Source organism: Chrysemys picta, chromosome 4, assembly GCF_011386835.1.
Source record: "Chrysemys picta bellii isolate R12L10 chromosome 4, ASM1138683v2, whole genome shotgun sequence".
Classification (NCBI taxonomy): Eukaryota; Metazoa; Chordata; order Testudines; family Emydidae; genus Chrysemys; species Chrysemys picta.
The window spans coordinates 138,159,809-138,182,357 of NC_088794.1; the positions used below are offsets into that span (position 1 = coordinate 138,159,809).

Below are 22,549 nucleotides of genomic sequence, written 5' to 3' on the forward strand. Positions count from 1 at the left end.
CCCCACTGGCTAACCAGAAATCATACAAGCAATTCCCTCAGATACTCCAGTTCCCTTGTATCACCACCAGCACCGCTCCTTATGGGGATAAATGGTTATGAAAACCAATACCCCAGTAAAAGAAAAAAAAAAAGGTTCTCCCGATCCCAAAGGACCAAGCCCCAGACCCAGGTCAATATACAAATCAGATCTTACCCACAAATCACGCTGTTGCCAATCCTTTAGAATCTAAAATCTAAAGGTTTATTCATAAAAGAAAGAAATATAGATGACAGCTAAAATTGGTCAAAGTAATCAATTACATACAGCAATGGCAAAGTTCTTGGTTCAGGCTTGTAGCAGTGATGGAATAAAATGCAGGCTCAAATAAAGTCTCTGGAGTACATCCACAGCTGGGATGGGGCATTCAATCCGTTGTTCAGAGCTTCAGTTTGTAGCAAAGTTCCTCCAGAGGTAAGAAGCAGGATTGAAGACAGAATGGAAATGGTGCAGCTGCCTTTTATAGTCCCTTGCCATGCGGCTTGTGCTTCCTTTGTTCCAAACACAAGCTACCCAGCACATGGCATGGAAAAACCTTAGAGTTCTGTCCCTAGGCATGTCCCTTGCTGAGTCACAAGGTGTATCTGCCTTCTCTCAATGGGTCAATTGTATAGCTGATGGTCCTTAATGGGCCATGAAGCAGGCTAGGCAGTGCTGATGCCAAATTGTCTGGGATGTCACCCAGAAGCATAGCATAAGTTTGAAACACAGACAATATAGAGCCAATACTTATAACTTTAAATACAAAAATGATACGTGCACACAGATAGCATAATCATAACCAGCAAATCATAACCTTTCCATATACATCTTACTTGACCTCCTTTGTACAAGATTTGGTGCCACTACAGGACTTTAGTTGCCACAATGATTGATGCCATCATAGTTCATATCAATAACATCACAAAGGGAAGGGGGTATTTCTCCCCTGGTAAGTTAATAACCTGTGATGTGTTTTGTCTCTCTAAAGGAGTGTAGATGAGCGCTTTATTGCTCGCGGTACAAATTCACTGGAGACCACTCTTTCACACACCAGTGCCATTTTATTTCCCTGTATTTTCCCACCACCACGTATATACAGCTATATACAGTTCAATATCAGTCAGGTAGCCCCTTAGGGAACAGCTTGCTCTTACAGCTAGCTGGGAGCAACAGGCCTCACTCTTCACTTTCCTGTTCCCCCCTCCTACTTCCTTCCTGCTAGCTTTATAGGCCTTCCTCTCAGCAGGCTCACAGGTGATTGCTCTCAGGCTCCTTTAATGAGCCACACCCTGCCAGCTCCAGTCAGTTCCCCTTTATGGGAGCTATGCTAGCAGGTTCTGAGCTACCAGGGGCTGGTTCAGTGCCTCTTAGGCCAGCACCCTGTTACAAGGAGCAACAAACCTTATTATTTCTCTGAGGTCCAGGTGGGAGCTGGACACTCCAGGGCACTTGTTTTGGGGAAATCCAGGACTGGGCGTGTTGGGGTCACCTGGCTGGTCGTAACACACGCTGGTGGAAGCCAGAGTGGGGCTGTAGACAGGCTGCTGGGGTCAGAGCTGCTGAACCAGGGCTGTCTAGTATAAAAACACTCAGGGCATGACCTGCACGCTTGTAGGCTGGCTGTGATGGCAAGGTTACAGGGCAAATGGTGACGCAGCCCCTTACTGGTCTGAATTGCATCCCAGCATGTGACAACCATGCATAGTTCTGATAAAACATGATGGTTATTTATCAGCTTCTAGGACTGTACACGAAGCCCATACTGATAGCTGGCTCAGCTACAAAGACAATCACATCAAGTGTCTCTGCTGAAGTATGAATGATTGGCATTGATATGGGTGGATTATAAAAACCATGTTCCCATCATCAAGAATTCAGAATAACCTGTGTGATTTGATAGTATTTATTGTATGCTCTGTGGGAGCCTTTGGAAGGCAGACAACCTGAAGGCATGCATCTAAACATGCTACAACTACCTTCTAAGGGCTGGAGTGAACACCTGTCTCTCCATTGACTGTAATGGGATTGCATTGGGCCATAACTCACTAACTTATTTTTTCATACAGATCTGTTGATGATTGGACAACAAGGAGGGCAAAATTCATCTCTGATTTCTGATGGGTGGATCCCAGTTCCTGTCTTCCTTTCTCCCTGCAGCAGGTACCCCAAGATCCCACCAGTGTCAATGGCACATCTGCACTTGGGTAGGAAATAATGGGTCAGATATTCTGCTGGATGCAGTAGGTCTGACAGGAAGCCAGTTACAGAGCTGTGATTCTCTGCCTGGACACAGCCCTAGCAGCAGATTAGAACAGCCTGGGGGTGAGACTTTAAACTGTGCCTGCTGCCTATGCTTTGCAAGGGATCATCCACCAACCGGTAATTCCCAAAGTTCATTGCAGTCTCTGTCCCTGTCCTGCTTTGTGGAGGGAAGCTAGGAGCCAGCTCTATGCCTGTTGGGCATTTGCACATTCTGAGGCTGGATATTACAGGCAATCTCTGCTCCAGTAGCTTTCCACCCGCATACTTTGAGAAGTAAAACTAGACCCAGATGCTCATATTCTCAAGCTGCAAAATTTGGATAAATCTACAATGCCTCTAATCCCTCATTAAAGAGAAACCTTCATTAGATTACACAAAGCCTCTTGAATTAAGATGACTGATATACTAGTAAATTGGAAACACGTTTCATTCTGTCTTTGAGACACAAACCTCCATTGGCTACATTATATTGACATGTTCTATTTTTGTAGATCTCGCAGAGCTCTACTTTGGAATTTGAGCAATGTATAAATCATCTCTGATTCACATTTTAAAGTTTATATTAAATTGAGCATGTACTGGAAGTCAGTTTTTTAGGCAAGAGCTTTCAAACTAATGAGAAGGTTGAGTTCCCCTTATACTGCACACCAAAGGACAAGAATAAATTATTACTGAATTGCAGCCAACAACCACTTAAATTAAGGAAGAATCTAATGATTAGCCAACTTCCAAAAAGTCAGCACATCTGTCCGGGTTATGAATTGGAATCTTCTGCCATAAAGCTGATCTCAACCAAGAGAAACAGACCTGAATCTTGATTTCTGGGGCAGAGGACTGAGATTGGATTGTCTTTTTTCTATATGTATTGGGACAATGGCAGAAAGCTTTGTTCCTTAAGGTTTAACAGTAGCTTTAATGTAATTGTGAAGGCCGTACTTAACTTGCGATATTGTGGAAATTGCAGATTCGGCAATATTAGGCACTCACCGCTATTTTGATAACGGGAACTCCACTCTGCATGGGCTGACAGTGGGAGCCCTGGCTACCCTGGGAGGCCGATAGCGGAAAATTGTGGAAAAGTAATAATTGACTTTATGACCGCAAATAATAAGGTCCATTATTACTTTTCTGCAATTTTCCATGGCTTGTCTGCAACTCAGCCGAATTTTTGACACTTATGCCACGATTCAAGTAGGGCCGTATTCATTGTAACAGTAACATTTCTGGAATTCTAAGATGCCTTTTTAAAAAAAATGGCTATCAGAGGTCTGGTTTATGTTAAGGGCCTGATCATGTTCCACTAACGTTAACGGCACTTTTGCCACTGACTTGAAATAGCCTGAAAGAAATTGTTATTTTTTAGAATCTTTTGAATTGTTGTTGACATTGTCTCAATTCATGCAAAACTGAACAGTTTAACTAGCATTTTAAAGTAATAATAATACTTAGCTCTTGTATATAGCTTTTCATCCATAGATCTCAAAGTACTTCTCAAAGGAAGTCAACAGTATTATCCCCATTTCAATGATGGGGAAACTGAGGCACCGAGTGGGGCAGTGACTTGCCAAGGGTCACCCAGCAGGCAGGGGCAGAGCCAGGAATAGAAATCAGGTCTCCTGAGTTCCTGTCCAGTGCTCTTTCCATTAGACCACAGTGCCTTGAAGTTATTAGATTGGAGTATTGGTGACCTTTTTGGATGGTTTGGCATCTTTCTGTAATGAGTAAACAAAGCTGTATATTTGGGAACTCTGGTTTTGTCTTGTTTGTTTTCCACACAGTAAGCCCAATCCAGATCTCCTCCCTGCCTCCCGAGTTCTCCTCTGCAAAGTGCTAAGTGTCATCTAATTTAGAGATGAATGAGAAACACATTCTAATTGTTATCTTGGTGAAGTTTGTCAATCCACCTCTACTTTTGGCAGTCAGTCACAGGACACATGCCAGGCTTACTAGCTACTTTGGGCCAGATCCTCAGCTGGTGCAAATTGGTCCATTGACGTCAACTGAGCAACAATTTCCATCAGTAGAGAATCCGGCCCCTTTACTTGTACAGAGCAAAGCACACACTTGCAGATCATGTCAGTACTGTGCTCACTCACGTTAGCCTTCACACTCCTTCCAGATACGGCACAACCTCCTCATTGGTATCAATGCAACTGAGAAAAAACATCTTTCTGGCAGAACCTTCATAGTTCCGTTTCCAGATGTGGACTGTGACTAGCACAGCACTGCTCCTTGGAGTGTGCAGGTGATGAGTATTTACTTCCTTAATTTACTAGTACTACCCCACTAAATGTGACATCATCCCTTCAGTGGGACCATACGATACATTAGATTGTTAAAATAATAACAGATCATTATGAAAAGGGCAACTGTGCAATTAAAATAGGACCGATTATAAAATTATTTTTAAAAAAGCATTTCCAGGGAGACAATCCAACAACAGAGGACACAGCCTATAGTAAAAAGCTGACCTGTTTGGCTATTATTATTATTTATAGAGCTGGTTAAAAATTTACAAAACATTTAAAGTTTTGCGGAAGTTTTTTTCCCCACAAAAAAAAAAAATAAATAAATCCAGACTCTTCCACCAGCTCTAGTTCTTTCCACAGCACTGGTGGGGTGATTGGTGCACTGCCGACAACTGAGACAAGGTCCAAGCCCCAGCGAGTGTATAGTCTCAGGGACTGAAATGCAATGAAAAAAGCACCCAGTAACGATACATTGGAATGAGACTCACACATGTTGCAGAGGGGATGGATCTGAACAGAAAAATGTGACATTTTCAAAACTTTACCTGCCCATATTGTGAGGGCAAAATATGCACATGACTTTTGCACATATAAAAACCTTAATCTGCATGTGCAAATAGGCCCATGTGTGCAATTATCTGTTTGCATGTACAAATGTTCATCAACAGGCATATGTTTTAGGGAGGTGCGGGGGCAGGTGCAGTTATAGTGGCCAATTTTTTTAATTTGGCCCAAGACTTTTAAGTAAGTTATGTATGTGCAGAATACAGACTTGGTTATGTAGCACTATAAGTGTATATGGAGCTATGCAATCAGTGGACCATGCCCAAGAGACAACAGGCTCCCAGCTGAAGGGAATTCATATGGAGGCATGAGTGGGGTGTTTCCTTCTATTGTGTATTGTATTATTTTGCACCCAAAGCTGAACGACAGTCTGAGTGTTCTGCTGCTAGAACCTTTCACAGAAGAACTGGGTTGGTGGTAGATGAATTGTGAGCGCTGGGGCATGGAGTATTTTAATGGTGTTGTTCCGAGTGGCTGGCACAAAGGAAGTGGTGTGGGTGAGGCAGACAAAGGAAGCAGTCAGGAGCTCACAGAGCATGGGGGCTGGGTGAGTGTGGGGAGGATGATGCAAAGACACAGGCAGGGTTCAAACTGTGGATCGCTTTGGAAGTAAGGAGAAGTTTGAGCTTTAGACAAAAGAGCGGGAACCACAGAGAGATTGAGGGCCCCCTGCGACTCCCTTTGAAGCTAAAGGGCTAGATTCTCAGCTGGTGTAAATCAGCCATTAATGTCAATGGAGCTACACTGATTTAATGTGCTGAGGATTCAGCCCAGAGTTAGGTATGCATTTCACCTGGTTTTAAGCCAGACAGTCCTGTTTTTGCAAGGTTTGACCCCTGTCCGGTACAGATATAAAACTGGATGTGGTTTTGTGCAATATCACGCTGCATGGGATGGAGGACCCCATTTTGAAGAGCATACCACCCCACCCCTGCATAGTGCATGTGAGGTCATGCTGGAGGCGGCATGTGCTTCAGAATGGTATCTTGCACTATGCATGCAAGGTCACCCTGGCTTGGGCGGAGCCACACAGGTGGGCCCATGCCATTCCTGGAAGTACCAGAATATCCCATGTTTTGGGGACATGCCAGTGGCTACCTTCTCCAGAGTCCTTCCATTGATTTTAATAGGAGTGTCCTCAAACATCACCAGTGTGGTGTTCTGCTCTATCCAACGTTGATAACAGTCGGCTGCGTACATGTGTTCCCTCTGTGTGCTGCCCCGGCTCTGCGCAGATCGCTGGCACAGCAGACCCTGAGAGAAACCCCAAGGACCACAGACTCCAATAAGGTACGAAGGCACCCGGCCAGGTTTATTGCCAAATGAAACACAATCTCTAGCTCCCCAGATCAGATGTCTACACTTCTGCTAGTACATATGTGCTCCCTGACAATGGACCGGCTCAGTCAGTGGCCGGATTTACCACTGCCCCCTAGGCCAGACAAAGACAACCCCTCAGGGTGCATTCTTATACACAGGTACAAACAAGTTACACCTCACTCCTGACGTATTGAGATACAACCCCTCTACATATTAAGGTGCCGCCTATTACCTTGTACATGTTGGTTCGATTAAAACAACCCCATCCATCAGATTACCCTTTTGCCCTGTCTTTAGGATGGGTCAGCATGTTCCTTGTTATCTGAGTGGAATGTGCTAGTATCAGAGTGTTCTGGTACCATCCTAGCATATGTTTATATCTCTAGTGTCCAGTACCTTTTAGGTATGTACGTTTTTGCAACATCAGCCCTCTCCTTGCCAGACTCTGAGCAGAGCCTGCCTCTTGCTCAGAGCTTAACTTTGCTTTATATTAAAGTCTTGACAGTTACTTTAGTTCAGGCCTTAGGACTCATACCAGGCCTCTGATACAACAGTTTATGGTTTAGTGCCCTTAAGATGGGGGTGGACTTAGTCAGCAATAAAGATCTGAGACTGAGACGCACTGATCTAAGGTATCATAACTGAACGCAACACTTCGGCGCCCCTTTGCCTTCCATGCATTATCCAGGATTTAGGACCAACCACATCCTTGGTCCTTTCCTGATCCAAATCCCGGAGAAGTAAATGGAAAGATTCCCATGGGCTTCACTGGGCTTTGGACCTGGATCATGGCCCCCTGTGGGTCCCAATTTAAAATGCAGGAAGCTGAAAATCCTACTCGATTCTGGAGTGATATTTGCTTTGCAAAAAAATCAGTGTCTCCAACTTACTCCAAGGTGAAGCTTTCAGGGGGGATGGGACCCGTTTTCACAGCTCAGCTCTTGCCTCTGACCTTCAGCAGCGTGATGCTCCAGCAGGGTTTTCCTTGCTGAGTGCGGTTTTTCCACTGATGAGTGAAGTTTCGTTTCACTCGTTTTTGCATCCCACCCCACCCTCACGTCCCTAAATTTTCCATGGGCCAGATCCACTGATATTGTTTTCACTGTGTTTTCACTCCTCAACTGGAAGCCTCTTGGTCATATTCCAATTTATTCATGATGACGACAGCACCTCCTTTGTCAGCCTTTTTGATTATGATGTCAGGGTTGTTTCACCTGCACATCTACCAATGTGATATATGCCATCATGTGCCAGCAATGCCCCTCTGCCATGTACATTGGCCAAACCGGACAGTCTCTACGCAAAAGAATTAATGGACACAAATCTGACATCAGGAATCATAATACTCAAAAACCAGTGGGAGAACACTTTAACCGGTCTGGTCATTCAATGACAGACCTGCGGGTGGCTATCTTACAACAGAAAAACTTCAAAAACAGACTCCAACGAGAGACTGCTGAGCTGGAATTGATATGCAAACTAGATACAATCAACTCAGGATTAAATAAGGACTGGGAATGGCTGAGCCATTACAAACATTGAATCTCTCTCCCCTTGTAAGTATTCTCACACTTCTTATCAAACTGTCTGTACTGGGCTATCTTGATTATCACTTCAAAAGTTTTTTTCTCTTACTTAATTGGCCTCTCAGAGTTGGTAAGACAACTCCCACCTGTTCATGCTCTCTGTATGTGTGTATATATATCTCCTCAATATATGTTCCACTCTATATGCATCTGAAGAAGTGGGTTGTAGCCCACGAAAGCTTATGCTCTAATAAATTTGTTAGTCTCTAAGGTGCCACAAGTACTCGTGTTCTGAGTGCAAAATGTGCATCTCAGTGAGTATGTGCCAGGTTAACACTCTCCTGTGTAAAGGAAAGACTAGAGCTGCGTGCCATATAGGGTAAATCCTATCCACCTGCAGTTAACTTGTAATATGATATTGTACTTTGTTATAATATTGGGTATTCCTTTTCTAGCTAGTAACTTCTGAGATGTCTCCATGCTGTTCTTTGCTAACAGGAAACCGCTATCTCTCACTCAGATTAATTCCAGCTGAATGTATATATTAGTTTCCACTACTTTTTTCCCTACTGTTCTCCTATAAAAATGAATCAATGTACTGAACAAATCCCCGAAGTGTCTATTTCCGGGAACAATTATTATTGTCATTATGTTTACTGTCATAAACCGATCGTTCATCAGAGACATTCTCCGCTGTAACCACTCAATATTTCACAGCTAGGTCAAGAACTCATATTAAATCTAGATGGTTGGCACATGGCATCTCCAACAGAGAGTCGTCTTTGAAAAGTTAAATGCTGAGGTCTGCTTTGTACCTTTTCAACACAGGCTGGGGGGTTGTGGTTTTTGTTTGTTTGTTTGTTTGTAGGGGTAAAAATGGCAAGCACAGTTCTGCAGTTGCTTACTGCAGGCCAGTCTGTTACCACTATTCTGGAGCCACGCAGCTCACAAGAGTTCCTACAACTGCAGTTTGTCAAAAAATAGCAAGAATTTTCTGTGCACATTTTTTGAAGGATACTAAACAATTTTGTTTCGTTCAATTTTTTTTCATTGAAATTTTAGAATTTTTGTCCAGATGAAAAATTTCCATTTTCAGTGTTTGTTTTGGGTTTGTCCCTTCCTTTTTCTCCACTGGAGAGGGTAAGGGGGGAAATGGATGGGGGAAAAGAAAGATTGAGGAGGAAAAACAACAACAATTGGGTCAAAATGAAAATTTTTATTTTGACACAAAAAAATCAGAAGATTGTGAATAAAAAAATTGTGAAAGTTTTGGGATTGTTCAACAACATTTCAACCTGCTGTGCTCTGCCTCTTAGTATTATTGTCATTGCAGTAGCATCTGGGGAGGGAGGGAGGGGGGGGAGTCATGGACCAGGATCCCATACAAGATTATGAGGGCCCCAAAGCCAGAGAAGCCTATGGAGCCAGGATGTCTTTTCAATTGTTACTATATTTGAAAACATCAAATGTTCAGTTACTAGAGATTGATGAAGGAAGGGGGGACCCAGCCACAGTCAAAGTGGGTAACTCCTTATCAGCCTGTCAGTCTACAGCATGTTGTATGCAGTGCTGTTATAGCTGTTGTCAGTTCCAGGATATTAGAGAGACATGGTGGGTGGGTACATCTTGGTTTACCTCAATCACCTTGTCAGTCTGCAGCATGGCATGCTTAGGAGGAGAACTCAAAGGAACAACAAATCCTTTTGACCTGTGTATATAGAAAATGAAATTGCACTCAGAAAGCAAGACGTTCAGCTGGCAAGATGAGTTCAGCGTGCCAGGAGGGTCGCAGTGAAGCAGGCTGGCCTTAGCAACACAGGTTAGTTAAAGCAACAGAAAGTGTGCCAAGTCAATCTGAAGTAGAAGCTTGATAGCCAGCAGCCAATTATCTTTACTAACACATTGGAAAGAGGTCGGTAAGCAGCAGGACATCTAGATTTGTCAGACTTTGGATTTGTCTGGAAAGTTCTTTATTTCCAGTTTAAATAGTAACAATGTTAGCTACTAGGCAGCGTTTCTCCTTAGAAAAGGAGAGTTTTACTAAGTCACGTTTGAAAATGGACAACCATCCAAGTCCCTTGGGTCTTGCAAAACTGAAGGAGAGCAACACCTAACTACTACAGCTGGTCAGGAATTTCGCATTGGCATGATTTCCTGATAGAAAATGCCCATTTGCTAAAATCAGAATTTTCGGTGGGAAATTTTGTTCTATTTTGACAAGATGACAGCTCCCCACCTAGAAAGCTCTTGTCAATTTCACTTTATCCCTGCAGGCATAAAATGAAATTGACAAGAATCTTTCAGGAGGGTTGCCAGAAGCTGAGCATCCCCAACTCTCCCCCTCACTGCCTGGCTGCCTCTCCAGCTACTAGGCAGCAGGGAGAGGCAGAGAGCTGGGGCACTTAACCTCCAGCAGCCTGCCTGGAAGTCTCATGTCAATTTCACTTTCCACCTGACAGAAGAAAGTGAAATTGACAAGAGCTGGGAGACCATGAAATTGACAAAAATCCTCCTGATGAACATCCAGGAAGATGAAAAATTCCATTTTCGTTCTCCCAGAATTTTTGGGGAAATCCCTTCCAAAGAAAAATTTTGCATTTTTGATTTTTTTGCCCTGATTTGAGACATCTTTCAAAAACATCAATTTTCTGAGGGAGGTACATCCAGTTTCTGGTCTGCTTTATTAAGTACCTTTAAAAATCGAGGCCTCAAAAAATCTGTGTTTCAGTTCCCCATCTATAAATTGGGGCTAATAGCCCTTCCCTACCTCACAGGGGTATCATGAGAATAAATACATTAAAAGATCATGTGGTGCTCAGATCTGACAGAGATGGAGGCCATATAGCTTTTTTTAAAAGGGTGCCAAACTCAGTTTGGGTCTTGTCTTACCACTGAGCTGTTTTCAGCAGACACCTTTTGTCAACACAAGGTACATTCCCTAGTGTGGACAAGGCTTGTGTCTAATATTTACTATACACAATGGTATTGAACATAATTTTAAGATGTGTTGTGCACTAGTTTAGCATAACCCATCTATCATCAGCAATGGGTCAATCTGTAAGAGCATAGATGGAGCTCACGTACTATCTTTCTGAGACAGGCCCATACAAATCTCACACACTTTTTGTGCTCACTGTTTGCCAGCTGCGCTGTGGTACAGTACATCCTGTTGCAAAATGTGGACCTTTGACCACCAACATGTCATTTCCTTCCTCTCATCAAAAAGTGAAATAAAATGGAGTAAAAGCACATCTTCACCTCATGGGCACCCCTCATTTCTGGTCATAGCATCACATGGGATCCTCATCTCTGGCACACCCTACTGGGCCCTCCCTCAGCCCTGCAATGGCCTTTCCCCAGCTTTCATCTCCTCCCAACTCACCCTCTCGGTGTTCTGGGGCTTGGCCCTCCAGCCAAGTCACATGACACTAACTCCCTTCTAGGGTAACACAAACAAGTCCTATGAAAGTCCAAAACAAATCTTCAGACTTCCCCTGCAGGAGCCTAACCTGACCCTGTGGCTTTCTGCCTCCATTGTTCCCTGTCTGTTAAACCCACTCCCAGGGCTTCTCCCCACCAGAAAGACCTATATCCTCTACCATCTCCCACAAGTGAGCTCCCTCAGTCTACTTATAAGGCCTAGCTCTGCCTCCTCTAGCCAAGAGCCAATTAGCTCCACACCTGGGTCGTGAGTAACGTGACTAATTGGCAGTCTTTCCTTTGCCTTGCAGGTGATGGAGGTTAAGCCCCCTCAAAGAGCCAGTCAGAAATCCAGAATGATTACGCAAGTCCAAAGATGATAAAAACCTACCTAGTGGTGGGAATTGAACTCGGTAGGCCTGATCCTGCTACCTGTGGACTCCATTTTTAAGTTTTGCCACTGACTTCAATTGGCGCAGAATCAGGCCCGTCTCTTCATAATCTATCAGCTCACCCCAGCCTTTTTAATCATCACCCAGCAAAACACTTTAATGCAAACCTCCCCTCCCCAAGCTTCTGATCATCTGACTTTAGCATAATGCAGTCCTCAAAACACAAGCAGACAGCACATGGTTTACTGGAAGAAGTCAGTTGTGCTGATTCATACTGTATAGCACAATATGTTACCATTAAATCTGAAGCAGAATGGTAATAGCAATGACTAGGACAATGTCAAACTGCTTCGAAATGTATGTGCAGGCCTGGTCCAGAATAAACACACACACACTGGATATTACTTTCACAGAGACTTCATAGAGGTTAGGCAAAAAGACCACGGGCAAGATTGAAAGTTTATTCATTTTACAGGGCGAGCAGAATCAAACAATTGGAAAGCAGGTGTATCTCTGCCCATTGGAAGGCAGCACAGCTTATATTGAAACTGCTCAGTCTGTTGTAGCAGCAGAATCTGTCTGCATGGATGTGGTTGTAGATGGGTGGGTTTTTTTCATGCTTCAGCCAAATTGTACTCGGCTGCTCTGTGGGTGCAGAGGGAAAGGGAGGTGCAAGGACCACTCCTTTCTGCAGTTTCAAGGCACACCTGCAGTCCCTGCATTCCCACCCCCGCCCCAAGAAGGATCACAAATCCACTTGACATTGACATCCCGGGTGAGCCAGAAGTTATGCAGAATCCCAATGATTTATCATGCTGTTGATGCTGCTGCTGGCAGAAAGCTCCTTATCTAATGCAATTCCGAGAAGCCCCACACCCACACACACACACAGTTTGTGCTAGCAAGTATGTGGAACACAATTCCCTAAAGGAAGGTCAATCCTGCAGTTGCTGACTCCACAAACTTGTGCCCCAAACTTGCTCCCGATAGGATAATTTCCTATAGGACACTGGGGCCCCAATTTTTCCTGTCAGGCTCCCTCCCCCCCGCCCAGTAATGGAATCTGTCCGTGCCCCCCCTCACCCCACCCCCATTACTGCACAGTTGGCTCAGCAGAGTTTGGGCTGAAGGCGGTGCTGGGGCTGATCTGGGGATGTGGGAGGAACTGGGGCCAGAGGCAGATCTGGCTGGGGGGCAGAGAGGGAATGAGGGCAGAGCTGTACTGGGGAGAAGCAGGAGCTGGAGTGGAGCTGGGACTGGAGCCGGAGCAGGGGGCGGAGCAAAGCTGTGACTGGGCCCAGAGCTGGGCTAGGGTTGCCAGGTGTCCAGTTTTCAACTGGAACGCCCAGTCGAAAAGGGACCCTGGCGGCTCCGGTCAGCACTGCTGACCAGGCCATTAAAAGTCTGGTTGGCCGCGCAGTAGTGCTAAGGCAGGCTCCCTGCCTGCCATGGATCTGCGCGGCTCCTGGATGCAGTGACATATCCCCCCTCCGGCTCCTCTGTGTAGGGGTAGCCAGGGGGCTCCGCGCACTGCCCTCACCCCAAGCACCAGCTCCACAGCTCCCATTGACCGGGAACTGCGGCCACTGGGAGCTGCGGGGGTGGCACCTACAGACAGGACAGCGCGCAGCGATGCCTGGCCACGCGCCTCAGCTTAAGAGCTGGAGGGGGGACATGCTGCTGCTTCCGGGAGCCGCCTGAGGTAAGTGCCGCCCAGAGCCTGCACCCCTGATCCAGCCCTGATCCCCCTCCTGCAACCCAACCCCCTCATCCCCAGCCCCACCCCAGAGCTGGAACCCCCAGCCAGAGCCCTCACCCCCCCCCCGTGCCCCAACCCCAACCCTCTGCCCCAGCCTGGAGCTCCCTCCCACACTCCGAACCCCTCATCCCCAGCCCCACCCCAGAGCCAGCACCCCCAACCAAAGCCCTCACCCCCTACACCCCAACCCACTGCCCCAGCCTGGAGCTCCCTCCCACACTCTGAACCCCTCATCCCCAGCCCAGAGCCCCCTCCTGCACCTCAAATCACTCATCCCCAGCCCCACCCCAGAGCCGGCACCCCCAACCAGAGCCCTCACCCCCCTGCACCCCAACCCACTGCCCCAGCCTGGATTCCCCTCCCACACTCCAAACCCCTTATCCCCAGCCCAGAGCCCACTCCTGCACCTCAAATCCCTCATCCCCTGCCCCACACCAGAGCCCACACCCCTAGCTGGAGCCCTCACCTCCCCGCACCCCAACCCCAATCCCCTGCCCCAGCCCGATGGAAATGAGTGAGTGAGTGAATGAGGGTGGGGAGTGTGAGTGAGTGGGGGTGGGGCCTCAGAGGAGGGGCGGGGCAAGTTGTGGGGCAAGGGTGTTTGGTTTTGTGTGAGTAGAAAGTTGGCAACCCTAAACTGGGCTGGGGGTGGAGTGGAGCTGCGGGTGGGGCTGGAGTGGGGCTGGAGGCAGAGCGGAGCTGGGTGACGCTCTCTCTCTCTGCTCCCCCATGGGGGGCTGGCCTGGGCCCTGCTGTGCACCCCCAGAACATTGCGCCACGCCCACAGTTTGGAGAGCAGTGCCATAGGAGTATGCTAATAGCTAGTGCACAGAACCCAAACCTCCCCCTCTCCCCGCGGAGAGATCATGCCCCCTTCTTAGGAAGTTTGAGTGCAGCATTTGTGACCCCAGAACATATCTGTGGCAACAGAGCTCCAGAAGGGCTGCAGCAGGCCAGGGCCGTTACCATTTTGAGCAGAGGCTGCTGCAGGCCCCTTCTATGTACACGTCTGTTGCTGTGCATGTGGGTCCAAAATCTGAACAGAACCCTAAACAAACACCTCCTTAAATGAATTGTCATCGTTACTAATCATTTAGGGCCCGATTGCTAGACCCTTCTTCTCACTGGTGAGCAGCGACTTGCCCTTTGCAGTCAATGGGCTCACTCATGGGAGGCACTGCTCCCCACTGGCAGACAGAGGTTCACAGCCTGGCCTTGTGGGAATTCTCCCTCCCCACAAGGTAGGGTTTCAGATCCCAGGTGAGCATGTCCCTGAGTCGGCATTGGTTGTATATAGATTAAATAAGTGAAACTCTCAGAGGAGATTTAAAAATAAACACCCTTTTGCCTCAGCTGAACATGAGCTCTCAGTGTGTGGCCAAAAGAGCTAATGTGACCCTGCCATGCGCAAACAGGGGAATCTCAAGTAGGAGAAGAGAGGTTATTTTACCTCTGCGTTTAGCACTGGGGGGACAATCACTGCTGGAATACTGTCCCCAGTTCTGGTGCTTGCAATTCAAGAAGGATGTTGATGAATTGGAGAGGGTTCAGAGAAGAGCCATAAGAACGATTAAAGGATTAGAAAAACTGAGACTTGAGCTCAGTCTATTTAGCTTAACAATCGAAGGCTAAGGGGGGATTTAATTACAGTCTGGAAGTATCTACAAGGGGAACAAATATTTAATAATGGTCTCTTCTCTCTAACAGACAAAGGTATAATGTGTTCCAGTAGCTGGAAGATGAAGCTGGACAAATTCACACTGGAAATAAGGCGTAATTGCTCTAACTGACAGGTACTTGGACTGGGAACAGGAACGGCAGACACACACTAAAAGTAGGAGGGCCACAGGCACCCAAACCATGGCTCCACCGCCCTGCCCCCGGCGAGGCTCTGCCCTGCCCCGCCACCCTGCCCCCTGAGGCCACACCCCACCCTGCCCCACCCCTTCTCCCTGAGCCCCCGTCCCTGCACCACCTCTTCCCCCGAGGCTGCCTCTCCACCACCCCAAGACCCTACCCTCCACTCACTCTTCTTCACCCCGTCCCCCTGTTGCTCACCCTTATGGCTTGTAAAAAGTGGGGGGGGGGGGCACGTTCCCCTGGCCTGACTGGGAAGGAATTATCCCTATGGCCTATTGGAAGGGAACTAAGGTGCTCAGATACTACGATGATGAGGGCTATATGTGAACCTGAATAAAAGAACAAAATAGACTAGAACATGGGCCCATTGAGTTTATTGATCTTTGGGGGCCTGGGCCATAGTGGTTCCCTTCTGCTTCTGGAGTACCACATGGGGACATCATTGCGGGGTCAGATCTCAGGTGGCCATAGTTCACGTCATGGTGGGAATATCCCCTTCAGTCATCGGTGGACTTAATTCCCTCCAGTTGTCTTTCCTGTGAGTTTTGTTACAGACTATTCGCATGTGGCAATGGATAGAGGAGAGGGGACTGTTGTAGCTCACCCAGACAATGAGACTAGACTAGCCAGTGCTGAGAATGAAGCACAACTTGCTCCTGTTGAAGTCAATAAGAGTTTAGAGCAGACCCACGCCACATTCAAACAAAGCGCAGCCAGAGAAAGCAGGAACAAGTGAAATGAGACGCTTGTGTAAGGCCGCCATCCTGGCTCACACCAGAGACCGAACCCGAGACCTCCGGAGCTAAAGAGCCAGCTGAGAGCTGTAGCAGACTCACATTGTCTGTGGATTGTGCCTGTGTGGGGGAGGGACACAACACACACTGACCAGTAGCTTACATTTGCATCTGCAGTTTGCTATTGTCAGTGGCAGATTAACCACTGAGCCAACGGGGTCTGTGCCATGGGGCCCCGGCCAATTGGGGGTCCCTGGAAAAATCGGTGCCCCCGTGCCCCGGCCCGCTCCACCCGCCTGTCCAGTGCGCCTACTGGGGAGCAGGGTCGGAGCTTGTCCTGCTCTGCCCACCTGTCACTCCTGGCAGCGAGCGGGGGAAACCCCCGAGCTCCCACCCCACTCCCCAGCAGGAATGGGGGGGCAGGGAGCGGGGGCACTGCAGGCAGAAGGGGTAGGGAGGGGCCCCCACTTGCTCTGGCCCAGGGCCCTACAAAAGTTTAATCCGCCCTTGGCTGTTGTAATAACTTCAGCCTGGGAGAGGGGGAGGTACCCTATTTCAGCTACTGTGGCAAACTTCTGACGTTTGCTTTGCTATAGTATTTGTGATAAAACGGATCTCTCTTTTATTGCTGACTTTCCAGGCTTCAGGAGTTTTCTTCTTTGCCTGCTCTTACGGAGCCCAGTCTGGGGAGCCATTCAACGTTAGACAGTAACACGGAAGAGGTCCATGAGACGATGGCTGTGGAAGGGACCTTGGGCCTGGGAGGGATGCTATGAGCAATGCTCCTGCCTGCACTTCTGCTGCTGTTTGTGCAGTGCCATCTCAGCAGCTATAAATGAAGCCTCCCTCCCTGCTGAGAGCACAGGAAGACTGCAGAGAGGGGGTAGCTAACTCTGCAGTGCTGGGCTAGTTGCTAGACTGGATTGCTGAGATGCAGCCACTATAGTTCCCAAGGCCTGGCATTTTCACACAAAACAAGCCCTTCCCCCTTTCTTTTCGCTCTCTTTGGCAGCCCCATCTCATCCACTAAGCTGCAGTATGGAGGGGGGGAGGGGGAGAGTGCTTCCTCACACACCCAACCCCTCCCTACCCACACTCCTCTCACTAGTCATGCCACTCTGAAACCTATTACCCTGTAGCTAACTCACTGCTCTGTGAAGGGCCCTTCCTCCATTGTCTGAGACGAACTCACACTCGTAGCACCAGAGGGCTGAAGAACAAAGCGTGTTGCTGTCTCTGAACTCAGCCGTAGCTGGTGGAAAATTTCAGAGATTCCAAGGCCAGAAGGGATTGTTGTGATCCTCTAGTCTGACCTCCTGTATAACACAGGCCAGCGAATGTCCCCAAAATCATTCCTAGAGCAGAGCTTTTAGAAAGACGTCCAAGCTTGATTTAAAACTTGTCAGTGATGGAGAATCCACCACGCCCCTTGGTAAGTTGTCTTTGTAAAGTGCTTTGAGATCTACAGCTGAAAAGTGCTCTCTAACAGCTAGGTATTGAGTGTTGTGCTAGCCCTCTGAGCAGTGGAAATTTCACCTCTACGTCATTAAATCCGAAATAAGCTGAATGCGCAGCGAGCCAATCACTCGAACAAAAAGAAAATCAGCCCGACAGAAGGTCTAGAGCAAAATACCGTACTTGCCCCTCACATTATATCAGAATGGCGAGGACTGCACAAACTCTTGTGTATTCGCAGATGTTTAATGTCAGCCTTGACTTTGACACTCCTAATCACTCAGCCGTTGATCAATCCCACGCCAGTCACTTGGCGCTACTTAGGTGGCATGCTATTCCAGCGACCCATCTGTGCACTGATGTTTGCCTGTGCCAAGGGTCAGCAAGAGTATGTCTACACGGCCTGTGGCAGCCCGCCTGGGGCGATAGCCTTGGGCAAGCAGGGCTTGTGCTAGTGCTCTAAAGACAGCTGTGAGACAGTGCTTTGAAATTACAGCTCGGGCTGGCGCTAGGCTCTGAAGCCTGGGGGAGGGAGGGGGGCGAGCTACACAGCTATTTTTTGAGAGTTACTGCAAGCTCCACCAGCCCACGTCTGTCGGCCCAAGTGGGAGACTCAGGCCTGTGGGCTGTGTAGACATAGATCAAAAAGGCCGATTCCCCACTCAAATCGCCTTTAAACCTGAAAATAAAGGGTTAACGGGGACTTGAGTGGTGGTGCCTACACCCTGTGCTCCGCCCTTGCAGGATGGAAGCTCCCCTGGGTATTAAAGAGTGTTACACACATAATTCTCTCTCTCCTGATGACGGGCGCACGGATACCTTCTCTGCTGCACGTTGATCAGATCCCTTCAGTATGACCCCGTCTCATAAACACAAAAGGGCCAGTCCCATGACTCCCACTCATTAGCAACTGTATTGCCAAACTGAAAAATTAGTGTCATCGCTCAGCAAACCCGTCATGGGATCTGTGCAAACAAGGCATGTACTTACTTGTTCTGGTAAGGAAGTTCTCTTTTTGTGTAGGATAATTAGTTAATTCTATTTAGCACTAAACGACTTCTGGCACTGTCTGAGCATTATTCTCATCTCAATGTAAACATCCAGCTGAAGGACACTTCTGTAATATCCTGGGACACACAACAACACAGCAAACACCCACTTGTCTCTCACTTCAGTTTATAAACAGATATGGCGCCTGATCCCAATCATACTTCTCCCAGTCTTACGCTGATGTAACCCAAAGGCGCGGTTCCTGGTTTATACGTGTCAATTAGATCAGGACCCTTTGACTTGGGGGCTCTTTTGAATTCCGTTAAACTGGGCCTCAAGAGTAATTGATGCAAGAGATCAATAGTGAACAAAGAAAAGATAAGGCAGCTGTTGTTTTGAATCTGATGATTTACACAGATTGCAAGTTTTCTGGGGGTGGCAGCTGTCTTTTTGTGTGTCTGTACAGCGCCTAGCACAGCGGGAGTCCTGACCCATGAGTGGGGCTCCTAGGTGCTATGGTAATACAATTAATTAAGCTTGATAATGTCTTAGACCAGATCTCCTGCTACGTCAGGTAGGGCCGCCCAGAGGGGGGCGGGCAAGTGGGGCAATTTGCCCCGGGCCCCGCAGGGACCCCCACGAGAATTTTCAGGGGCCCCCACGAGATTTTTCGATGGGTCTTCAGTGGCAGGTCCTTCAGTGCCGCCGAACACACCCGGAGCGAAGACCCGGAGCTTCTTTCGCTCCGGGTCTTCAGCGGCAGTTGGGCGGCGAGGGCTCCTTCCGCTCCGGGTCTTCGGCGGCAGTTCGGCGACAGGTCCTTCACTTGCTATGGGACCCCGCCGCCGAAGTGCCCCAAAGACCCGGAGCGGAAGGAGCCGTCGCTGCCGAAGACCCCAGGCCCCCTGAATCCTCTGGGTGGCCCTGACGTCAAGCAAGTTCTGCCCTGCTCCCGTGGCACAAAGCTTCCATACCGGTCCTGGATGATCTCCTCTGCACAGTGCGATCCTCAGCTGGCATAGAGTCTACACCAGCTCCCTCTCTGCAGCAGGCTGAGTGGTTGTGACTAGAGAAAAGGGGTGTGGCTGGGTCAACCTTGCGCTCTGGTGGCACCCAGCTGCTGTACCTGGCTGTGTCTACACAGCAGCAGTGAGGTGTGGCTCCCAGCTCAAGCAGACATACACAGGACACTGGCTGCCTGAGCACAGTCCTGCCCATCCCCATGGATAGGCAGTCGGGCGGCCAGCCCAAGTCGCTGCAGCACCGACAGACCCCAGTCTTCGGCAGGCGGGATCGAACCTGGGATCTCAGGAGCTAAATGCATGACCCTTTATTGCATGAGCCAAAAGCCACATGGCTCTTAGCTGAGGCTGTAGCAGACTCATTAATCTCTAAGTGGGCTCGGTGCCACTAGAGAGGACAGAGCCCCACACCCAGGAGGTGTGTGGGTTACACAGCCCCTCGGTTTGTGTTGAGTGCTGGCTTGAGCAAAAAGGGAGGTGTCCTGGGAATGACACCTCCCCATTGCGATGCAGACGTACCCCTGGTCATAGCTCTCTGGTGCAACTTAGAGCACCTCCCAGCCTTGCTTGGAGAGGGGACCGGCACTGTGTAGAGAGCCCCAGGAACTGGGGCGCACAAAGGGGGTTTAAGGCCACCTTTGCCCCCTTCCCTCTTGAGTCACACTGGGTGCTTCTCGCTCACACCGCAGGATCTGGCCCTTCATTTCCAAACACATCCTGAGGCAAGGAAGATCCCGTGCCACACAACCCTACATAACAGCCCATCGCGACAACCCCACATACAGGTTGCCTGCCAGAGCTGTAACACTGGTCTACAATTTTTGAGCAGTCATCTGCTTCAGAGATAAAATGTGCTATTTATTATGTATTTTGATGTGCTGAATTCAAATATGACAATTAAAACAACTGATTGGCTACTGTTTCTAAGATATTTAAGTTTTTACATTTTATGTCTATGTATATTGTGTAGATAGTAGAGTTTTAATCATAAATTGTAAACCTAGGTCTTTTCATGTGTTTATGGTTGCTTTACATGATAATATTTCACCTGTCCTGTTTATGTAACACTTTAAAAATCAGCAAAAGGGTTATATAAATAAAATGTATTATGAAACAAAAGGCAAAAAACTATTATGTACATAGTTTAATCCTATTCAGTGTCTACTCGGCGCTTCTTCGCTTGTCTCTTGTATTCATTAAATGGAGCATCTCTTGTCACTGTCCAGCAATAGTCTGCAAGCATTGATGGGCTCCATTTGCCCTGATAGCATTTCTCCATAATTGCAATGTCCTGGTGAAATCGCTCGCCGTGCTCGTCGCTCACTGCTCCGCAGTTCGGTGGAAAAAAATCTAGATGAGAGTGCAAAAAATGTACCTTTAGTGACATGTTGCAACCAAGGCTTTTGTATGCCTTGAGGAGGTTTTCCACCAACAACCTGTAGTTGTCTGCCTTGTTGTTTCCGAAAAAATTTATTGCCACTAACTGGAAGGCTTTCCATGCCGTCTTTTCCTTGCCAGTCCACTTTTTCTTCTTTGACACACCTTTCCCAACTGGAGGCACCATGCAGAAGTAACAATTGCTGGTATGATCTGTTGGCTCTCTCTAAATCATTGGCACTGCAAAAGGCATAGATTTCCTTTTCCTTTCAACCACTGCGAAGAGTTGTTGCACAAGTGTTGCAGCATATGTGTGGGGCCCACCTCTTGTCCTGATTTCCAATTTTGCAGCCAAAATAAAGGTGATAGGCTTTCTTAACCATAGTGGTTATACTGCACTTTTGTGATGCAAAAGTCACTTCACCACAAACATAGCAGAAGTTATCTGCACTGTTCACACAAGTACGAGGCATCTCTGCTCATTTTGGCTAAACAGAAATGTGTCCCTTTGCAAAATCAAACACTGACAAATAAGAGAGCATGACACTGTATGATTTTTAGAGCTGATATAGGGCAATTTGTTCAGCAGAGTATAAAGCTTTGTTATGATTGCATCATCCATGACTTCTAGGAATAACATGATGCAATTCATATCATGTGTGACGCAATACCAGCTTCAGATTGCATCATTCATTGTTTTGCCTAAAAAGCAAGTACTGTCCAAACCCAGTCATAGATTTATTCATAGATCCAGTCAAAGATGTATTTTAGTCATTTCTGGTTTAAATTGAGATCCCTTCCCTTTATAACTCACTTATCCTCCGCCATTCCCAAGTCAAGGGTCGTATATACTGACCCAATAGCATATCTTGAAAACTAGAGCCAAAACAATTTTAAGCATCATTTTCGTTCTCAGTGACCCAGAATTAGTGAAGTTTGACTACATTTATTTCAGAAGCATTTTGGCTGTAGAGCAGTGTAATCATAAATCCCCAGCTCCAGCATCCCCCTTCCCCAGTCCCTCCGGCGACAGCAGGGACAGTGGTACGTTTAGGCACAAAGTCATCCCCAAGGATTATCTCAGAGCCAGGCCTCTGTGTTTCCGCCTCAATCACAAAAGCTCTGGAACTACATTTAGCTTCCTTGCAAATAGGGCAAATGAAAGCACTCATCTGGCTGTCGCCTGTCTCTTCCTGGGCAGTGGCGGCTCCAGGCACCAGCACTCCAAGCGCAAGCCGTGGGGGGCACCCTGCCGGTCCCTGAGAGGGCGACAGTCAGCCTTCGGCGGCTTGCCTGTGGGAGGTCCGCTGCGGGAGCACTTCCTCTGAACACTAAGCGTATCTGGGGTAGCCACATCCCAAAACACAGAGGACTGGATTTTTCAGCACCCACAGTTCTCGTTGACATCAGTTGGAATTTTAGTTGCTGGCCCATCTGCAGATCAGGCCCATAGCACTTTATAGGTTAAACAAAACTCCTTATACTCCACCCAGAAATTAACATGCTGCCAGTGCATGTCACAGAGCAGATCAAACCTTGCCTGTTTTTTAGAAAAAGTGGGTGTGGCCATCTAAATTGGAGGCATGGCCAGAGCCATA

The 22,549-nt window shown here is 47.6% G+C and overlaps 1 long non-coding RNA gene across 2 annotated transcripts in view; it reads left to right on the top strand.

Moving 5' to 3' along the window:
- The window catches only part of LOC101936419 (uncharacterized), a 52,658-nt gene extending 31,875 nt beyond the window's left edge, over nt 1-20,783 (top strand). Inside the window, exons 1-3 of one of the 2 annotated variants that reach the window (XR_508771.4) lie at nt 2,066-2,181; nt 15,221-15,306; nt 16,748-20,783. This is a non-coding gene — a long non-coding RNA (uncharacterized LOC101936419). Of the gene's footprint in view, nt 1-2,065; nt 2,182-15,220; nt 15,307-16,747 lie in introns of those variants that run through there. The other variant, XR_010600790.1, reaches the window with a different exon arrangement.
- The last annotated feature ends 1,766 nt before the right edge of the window (nt 20,784-22,549 follow it).